Source organism: Alosa sapidissima, chromosome 7, assembly GCF_018492685.1.
Source record: "Alosa sapidissima isolate fAloSap1 chromosome 7, fAloSap1.pri, whole genome shotgun sequence".
NCBI lineage: Eukaryota > Metazoa > Chordata > Actinopteri > Clupeiformes > Clupeidae > Alosa > Alosa sapidissima.
Window position 1 is genome coordinate 72553 of NC_055963.1, and position 9373 is coordinate 81925.

The window sequence follows — 9373 nt, forward strand, 5'->3', positions numbered from 1 at the left end:
TTAGCTCCTTCTAAGAAAGACTCCTCCGTGCCCTTCCCTGGTGGGACTCGAGCCTGTGACTCTGGGGTCCAGGAGCGAGTCCCCTGCCACTACACCAGGGAACCTCCCCTTTACTCTGTTTTACTCTCTCCATATTAGTCAAACATACCCTAACATCTTTTACTTAGTATTTCACTTTAGGTCCTCTCTTTTATCTTCTAACCCTTTTTCACCTTCTTACTACTTTTATTTATTTTATTTATTTAAAACCTATTTATAAATGCTACTTGCACAGTTGGTCAGACGGGCCTCGAACCTGTGCCCTTCTCCCTTCCAGTCTGGCCTCTTGGCCATTACACCCCTGGGGACCTCTTAAGTAGAGCCTTTACACTCTACCTCAACTTCACTTTTTACACTTAGAACTACAATTCCCAACCACCTTAGCTTCCCTCCATTTGCAGACCAATTTCAAATGCCCCAATCACAGACAGCCACATACTCTCATTTAGATTGACTCACACTACATCCAACCAACACCCTTCTTCCCAGAAACAAACCCCTTCCTCTTCCTAACTCCCCCCCTCATTTCTAACTGAAATACCAAACACACCAGCACTAGGCACTTTCTCCTCTGATGCAGGATTAGTTATCCGAAACGTCAGGAGTTTTCCAAGGAGCAACACGGTATTTCTGCTTTTATTCCTTACTAGTTAATCCAATTGGTTTTAAATTATTTGAAATAAAGATTGGCTTTTAAATTTTAAACAAACACTGTAAGAGGACTACCCTATCCACCTGCCTGACCACATGGATTAGCATGCTAGCACATATCTGGACTGTTTGCTATACACCTGGCTGTCAAGACTGTGCTCTCTTTCATGAACTTGGACTGCAACCTCACTCTTTTGGAGGTAACCTGAGCAATCTACCATCTGGAACACTACTCTGTGGATCTTTAACATCAAACCCAACACAAGCATGAGGTATGCGAACCTAGGTCTGCGCTACAGGTAAGGGCTTTTATCTTTTCAGTGGTTTGTTTTTAGTGTTGGTTAAATTCTGTAAGGTTGGCTTTTACCGTTTTGCTCCTTTCTAGCCAGCTGCCCCCATTCCTTTTTCCCCCCCTCCAACATATTTGCCCCCCCCATTTTTTATTTTTGGTTTTTTGGTTTTGTTTTCTTTCTTTTCTTCTCCCTACACTACACAACTCCATACATTGACTTCCATACATTCACTTCCACTCACTCACTACATTACACATACAACATGGCCTCATTCAACAGACCCTACACACGTCCTCTCACACAACCTCCAGATCCCCTCACCCGACAACAATCCAAACACTACTTCAAACTGATTCAAGTCACTCACCACCAACACATAATTTCACATGCACTCCAGACAGGCCTCTTCCCCACAGGTATGACCAGACAAGTAGCCAAACTTACACAATTCATTAAACCAGCACTACCCACTCAACATACACGCACACTACTCAACCAGAACACATCAGACTGGATGCAACACAACATGGACATCCTTCTGGAACACTATAACACACAACTTACACTACTGACTTCCACCCCTTCCCCTTTCAATACACTGGCATTTCAGATTGCCAGTGGCTGGGCCAGAAAGAGGTACCATACTCGCCTGTCACCCACTACCTTACAGACAGTTCAACGGCTTCTCAACCCTCAGTCTTCCCCCCACACAACACCAACACACACCACCCCCCCTCCCCATACTACTACCCCCACTCCTAGGGACCCCCCCACACCCACTCACTCTTCTGACCCCTCTTTTCTCACTGAATTCCCTCCTCTTCCTGCACCCACTAGGGCCCCTACTCCCCCTCCTAAACAGGACTTGGGAGTTATGCCACATCCCACACTTACACTTACCACCCCATCCATCCCTTCACTCTCCACTTCCATTGACTTACAGCAGGTCACTTTTACCATCAACACACCTGACCTGACAGATACACTCTCAGATACTGATGACCATCAACACCCACCCAACACCACACACACCACTCAGAACGCACAACACCACACCAAAAATCCCCCCACTACTCCCACACCCATAGACACTTCCCCCATTGACACCCCAAACCCTCTTACTAACCCTAACCCTACACCCACTAACACCCACCCTACTGACACTCTCCCGGTCTCCCCTACCCTTACACCACCCAAAAACAGACCCACCATACAGGTTACAGCCCTTGTCACTCACACTTATAACAGTCAGCCCACAATCACCCAACGCCCTAACACGGCCACCACTAACACCACCCAGGCTAACCACCTCATAACACATTTGGTTCCACAGGATATAACACCATGTCTCTCTCCACCAGGTTCCACCCAAGTGGGAGGGGTAGACCCAGGACAGTCCAAACCATCAAGGGTGATGATGAGCAAGGGAAACAAAAAAGCTAACCAGCTTACAAAACCCAATGCTGAGCCCTCCACCTCCACAGGTGTAGAACTGTCTGGGGCTCCTACTCCCTCCCCCCTACCTCTACACAAACCCTCACCTACACCACACTCTACACAACCCCTGTCCCCTAGGCCCCCTCTTCTTCGGACTCCTACAGTCCCACTTCTCTCTCTCCCCCTCTTCTCTCCTACTTATCACAAATGGTCCAACAATAGACTGCAGGAGTGGCACATCAGACCTAACAAACCCATATTATTCATAGGCGATTCCAATCTGGCCCGTATTCCCCCTCATCCATATCCCAACATACAGATAGACAGCTACCCAGGTGCCACAGCCAACCACATGAACCGTTTACTGGAGAAAACTTCCCCACAAGAAGCCGTTGAGCTGTTAGTCCTGTCGGTGGGTACTAACAACAGAGAGCACAATGCTAAGGCCACCACCAACAAACAACTTCACAAAATGTTTAAGTTGGCCACCAAAGTTTTCCCCAACGCCAACATTTATGTCCCGGTTATCAACTTTTCCCCCTCTATCCACCCACACTACAAGTACAATCTCACCGAGATTAACCGCTACATCACCACCCACCTCCCCCACCTCCAACCACTTCCAGCAGATCAATTTTTCACCACACTTGATCACATCCACTGGACCCCAGAAGTGGCTTCCAAAATCCTCCACTTCTGGTGCACACAACTAAATTTAACCTTTCACAGACCCTAAATCAGGACACACCCTCACACACCCTGAATCACACTTCACCTCACACTGACTCCCTCATCCTCAACTTGTCCAAGTCCCTTATTCTCTCCCCTGTACAAACTGCACTTCTAGAAAAAGGTCTTTCTTTTATTCCCACACCCACCAGCCAGGACCGGGAGGGACTGCGAAGGGACATCCATGGTTATCATAGACGCTTGAAATTACATGATCATTTTAAACACAAACCCCACCGTGAGCCCGTCCCTTTCACTCTCCCCTCCACCTGGGAACCTGACTCTTCCCAGGTGGATGGGAGACTACGTACCCTTATTAGACAAGATCTCCATTCCCTGTCCACCTATCTCTCCCGCCCTTTTGACTCCAGCCACCCCAACATCTCCCCAGCAGAAAAAAGAGCAATTTTCCAACTTTGCCACAACCCAAACATCATCATTAAACCAGCCGACAAGGGTTCCAAAATAGTTATTCTAGACACTCACCAATACCTCCTAGAAGCCAACAGGCAACTTTCCAACCCACTCCATTACAAACCCATCACTCAATCCCTTCAACCCAAAGCACAAGAAAAAGTTCGTAATCTGGTCCTCTCACTATATACCAATCATTCCATAACCAAAAAACAATTTGATTTCCTGATCGGACCAGACCAACCCAGACCCCGCGCCTTTTATCTTCTCCCCAAAATCCACAAGCCACCTGACTCATGGACAATTCCCTTCGCAGTCCCTCCTGGTAGACCTATAGTGTCAGATTGTAGTTCCACCACTTACAACATTTCTTTTTTCATAGATCACTTTCTTAATCCCCTCTCCACTAAACACCCCACATACATACAAGACACATATGATTTCATACATAAAATCCGGCCCATGGCAGTTCCCAACCATACTTACCTGTTCACCATCGATGTTGACAGTCTCTATACAAACATAGACACCATCTCAGGCCTTCAAGCAGTACAGCACAAGTTTACTCAATTTCCAGATCCCACACGCCCAGACAATACTTTACTTCAACTTTTAGAAATCTGTTTAACCCATAACGACTTTGAATTCGACGATAAACTGTTTTTACAAATCCATGGAACTGCCATGGGCCAGAGATTCGCCCCCGCATATGCCAACATCTTTATGAGCGAGTGGGAGCAAGAAGCCTTAGCCAAATGTCCCCTGAAACCCCTCTTTTTCTATCGCTTCCTGGATGATATCATCGGCGCCTGGACTCACACACTAGACCAATTCACTGACTTTATGAACATACTCAACACGCACCACACTACAATTAAACTGAAATCCACAATTGACCCTCACTCAGTCAACTTCCTGGACACCACACTTTTCCTTACACCATCCACTCCAACACATAGTTCCCTCAGTACTAAAATTTTCTTCAAACCCACTGATACGCACGCACTTTTGCATAAAACCAGTTACCACCCCAAACACACTTTCCGAGGCATCATTAAATCACAAATCATTCGTTTCCACCGTATCTGCACTTTTCCCACAGACCTCCAGGAAGCGATAGAAATTCTCTTTAGAGCCCTCCGCCCCCGTGGATACTCAAAAAGATTTCTCAGGAAAATCAAAACAGACACCCTGACCCTTCTTGCTCCCACTCGCTCAGACACTAATTCTCCTCCCACCATAATGGCCCCCCCCAACCCCACTCCTGACCCCAACCCCACTGCCACACCTTTCATTCCACTAGTCACTACCTTTTCACAACCCACCACACATTTGCACCACACTCTCAAACAACACTTCACCCACTTTCAGTCCTCCCACACTCACTTCCAACATCACAGACTCATCTCAGCCTTCCGTAAAAACAAAAACCTTCAAGACCTCCTCATTAGATCACGTTTCTCTAGGAAGCCCCCACTCAAGCCATCACCACAGGACTCCTTCTTCAAACCACAACACTTCATCACTAACCTTCACTCACACCTTTCTGCCCCTAACACACCCCTCTCACTAGACACCACAAATGCTGTCTACATCATCACATGCAATAAATGTCACTTACAGTATATAGGAGAAACAGGTCACTCAATCAAAACCAGACTCAAACAGCATCTATACACCATTTCTAGGAACTCACGCACCACCCATATAGTTACACATTTCCAGCAACACAGCACTGCACACCTTGGCATTTGTGGTCTCGAGAGCAACCCCGGCTGGACCCGAGCACAGAGGCAACGAGCAGAACGGAGCTGGATAAATAAACTTCACACTTTCTTCCCCCTTGGTCTCAATTAATCCACTCCTCTGTTTCCTTCTGTTTCTCAATAAAGCTACATCTTTCCTTCCCCTTTTCTCCCAGGTCCTGTCCTATTTATTTATTTATTTATTTATATATATATATAAAATCTGTTATTTATCCCTTAGTATTACTTTCCCCCCCCCCCCCTCTTTTTAGTCCATTAAGTTCTCCACCCCAGTTCACCCCATCTTTTCCACTCCCCCTAGACTAACCCAGGACTTTTACTTTTTATTATTCATTTTCACTTTACACAATTTAGATGTCTTTACCTTTTATTTCTGCAGTGTCGTGGTTTCTTTCATGAATTTTACACTTTTGATTTTTAGCACTTATAGCACTTTTTGATTTCTAACACTTATAGCACTTTTCCTGGTCTTAGTCTATCCCTTACTCCCAGCCCCAATTTTTGCACTTGCTTTATTCTTTTTCTTTTAGCCCCATTCCCTAGTTTTAACCCCGCCCAGCTGCTTGGCCCAAACCCCAACCCCTATCCCTAAACCCAACCCCCACCCCTTAACCTAACCCCCATTCCTAAACCTAACCCTTATCCCCCCACCCCTTAACCTAACCCCCATCCCCCCACCCCTTAACCTAACCCCCCACCCCTTAACCTAACCCCCAGCCACTTGGCTACATTCCAACCCCAGCCCCTTAACCTAACCCCAACCCTTAGGCCAACCCCAGCCCCTATCCCTAAACCCAACCCCTACTCCTAAATCTAACCCCCATCCCTAAACCTCCAATCCCCACCCCTTAACCTAACCCCCATCCCTCAACCTAACCCCCATCCCTCAACCTAACCTCCAGCCCCCCACCCCTTATCCTAGCCACCCCCTATCCTAACCCTTCATGAGTTGTTTGTTTATTTATTTATTTATTTATTTTTCTTCTTTTATTTATAGACAGTTGACCTTTTCATACCCTATTCCCTTCCTTGTTGGTGTGGTTGGATCCAATCGGCCAGTGCACTCACAGTCACCCACTCCACCAAAGATCATGTTCCCCTAACCTAACCCTACACCCACTAACACCCACCCTACTGACACTCTCCCGGTCTCCCCTACCCTTACACCACCCAAAAACAGACCCACCATACAGGTTACAGCCCTTGTCACTCACACTTATAACAGTCAGCCCACAATCACCCAACGCCCTAACACGGCCATCACTAACACCACCCAGGCTAACCACCTCATAACACATTTGGTTCCACAGGATATAACACCATGTCTCTCTCCACCAGGTTCCACCCAAGTGGGAGGGGTAGACCCAGGACAGTCCAAACCATCAAGGGTGATGATGAGCAAGGGAAACAAAAAAGCTAACCAGCTTACAAAACCCAATGCTGAGCCCTCCACCTCCACAGGTGTAGAACTGTCTGGGGCTCCTACTCCCTCCCCCCTACCTCTACACAAACCCTCACCTACACCACACTCTACACAACCCCTGTCCCCTAGGCCCCCTCTTCTTCGGACTCCTACAGTCCCACTTCTCTCTCTCCCCCTCTTCTCTCCTACCTATCACAAATGGTCCAACAATAGACTTCAGGAGTGGCACATCAGACCTAACAAACCCATATTATTCATAGGCGATTCCAATCTGGCCCGTATTCCCCCTCATCCATATCCCAACATACAGATAGACAGCTATCCAGGTGCCACAGCCAACCACATGAACCGGTTACTTGAGAAAACTTCCCCACAAGAAGCCGTTGAGCTGTTAGTCCTGTCGGTGGGTACCAACAACAGAGAACACAATGCTAAGGCCACCACCAACAAACAACTTAACAAAATGTTTAAGTTGGCCACCAAAGTTTTCCCCAACGCCAACATTTATGTCCCGGTCATCAACTTTTCCCCCTCTATTCACCCACACTACAAGTACAATCTCACCGAGATTAACCGCTATATCACCACCCACCTCCCCCACCTCCAACCACTTCCAGCAGATCAATTTTCCACCACACTTGATCACATCCACTGGACCCCAGAAGTAGCTTCCAAAATCCTCCACTTCTGGTGCTCACAACTAAATTTAACATTTCACAGACCCTAAATCAGGACACACCCTCACACACCCTGAATCACACTTCACCTCACACTGACTCCCTCATCCTCAACTTGTCCAAGTCCCTTATTCTCTCCCCTGTACAAACTGCACTTCTAGAAAAAGGTCTTTCTTTTATTCCCACACCTACCAGCCAGGACCGGGAGGGACTGCGAAGGGACATCCATGGTTATCATAGACGCTTGAAATTACATGATCATTTCAAACACAAACCCCACCGTGAGCCCGTCCCCTTCACTCTCCCCTCCACCTGGGAACCTGACTCTTCCCAGGTGGATGGGAGACTACGTACCCTCATTAGGCAAGATCTCCATTCCCTGTCCACCTATCTCTCCCGCCCTTTTGACTCCAGCCACCCCAACATCTCCCCAGCAGAAAAAAGAGCAATTTTCCAACTTTGCCACAACCCAAACATCATCATTAAACCAGCCGACAAGGGTTCCAAAATAGTTATTCTAGACACTCACCAATACCTCCTAGAAGCCAACAGGCAACTTTCCAACCCACTCCATTACAAACCCATCACTCAATCCCTTCAACCCAAAGCACAAGAAAAAGTTCGTAATCTGGTCCTCTCACTATATACCAATCATTCCATAACCAAAAAACAATTTGATTTCCTGATCGGACCAGACCAACCCAGACCCCGCGCCTTTTATCTTCTCCCCAAAATCCACAAGCCACCTGACTCATGGACAATTCCCTTCGCAGTCCCTCCTGGTAGACCTATAGTGTCAGATTGTAGTTCCACCACTTACAACATTTCTTTTTTCATAGATCACTTTCTTAATCCCCTCTCCACTAAACACCCCACATACATACAAGACACATATGATTTCATACATAAAATCCGGCCCATGGCAGTTCCCAACCATACTTACCTGTTCACCATCGATGTTGACAGTCTCTATACAAACATAGACACCATCTCAGGCCTTCAAGCAGTACAGCACAAGTTTACTCAATTTCCAGATCCCACACGCCCAGACAATACTTTACTTCAACTTTTAGAAATCTGCTTAACCCATAACGACTTTGAATTCGACGACAAACTGTTTTTACAAATCCATGGAACTGCCATGGGCCAGAGATTCGCCCCCGCATATGCCAACATCTTTATGAGCGAGTGGGAGCAAGAAGCCTTAGCCAAATGTCCCCTGAAACCCCTCTTTTTCTATCGCTTCCTGGATGATATCATCGGCGCCTGGACTCACACACTAGACCAATTCACTGACTTTATGAACATACTCAACACGCACCACACTACAATTAAACTGAAATCCACAATTGACCTTCACTCAGTCAATTTCCTGGACACCACACTTTTTCTTACACCATCCACTCCAACACATAGTTCCCTCAGTACTAAAATTTTCTTCAAACCCACTGATACGCACGCACTTTTGCATAAATCCAGTTACCATCCCAAACACACTTTCCGAGGCATCATTAAATCTCAAATCATTCGTTTCCACCGTATCTGCACTTTTCCCACAGACCTCCAGGAAGCGATAGAAATTCTCTTTAGAGCCCTCCGCCCCCGTGGATACTCAAAGAGATTTTTAAGGAAAATTAAAACAGACACCCTGACCCTTCTTGCTCCCACTCGCTCAGACACTAATTCTCCTCCCACCATAATGGCCCCCCCCAACCCCACTCCTGACCCCAACCCCACTGCCACACCTTTCATTCCACTAGTCACTACCTTTTCACAACCCACCACACATTTGCACCACACTCTCAAACAACACTTCACTCACTTTCAGTCCTCCCACACTCACTTCCAACATCACAGACTCATCTCAGCCTTCCGTAAAAACAAAAACCTTCAAGACCTCCTCATTAGATCACGTTTCTCTAGGAAGCCCCCACTCAAGCCATC

The 9373-nt window shown here is 46.8% G+C and overlaps 1 long non-coding RNA gene across 1 annotated transcript; it reads left to right on the forward strand.

Moving 5' to 3' along the window:
- Positions 1-354: 354 nt before the first annotated feature.
- On the forward strand, positions 355-2461 carry LOC121713621. Its single transcript, XR_006032895.1, has 2 exons — positions 355-989; positions 2345-2461. It is a non-coding gene; the product is annotated as an uncharacterized LOC121713621 (long non-coding RNA).
- Positions 2462-9373: the final 6912 nt, after the last annotated feature.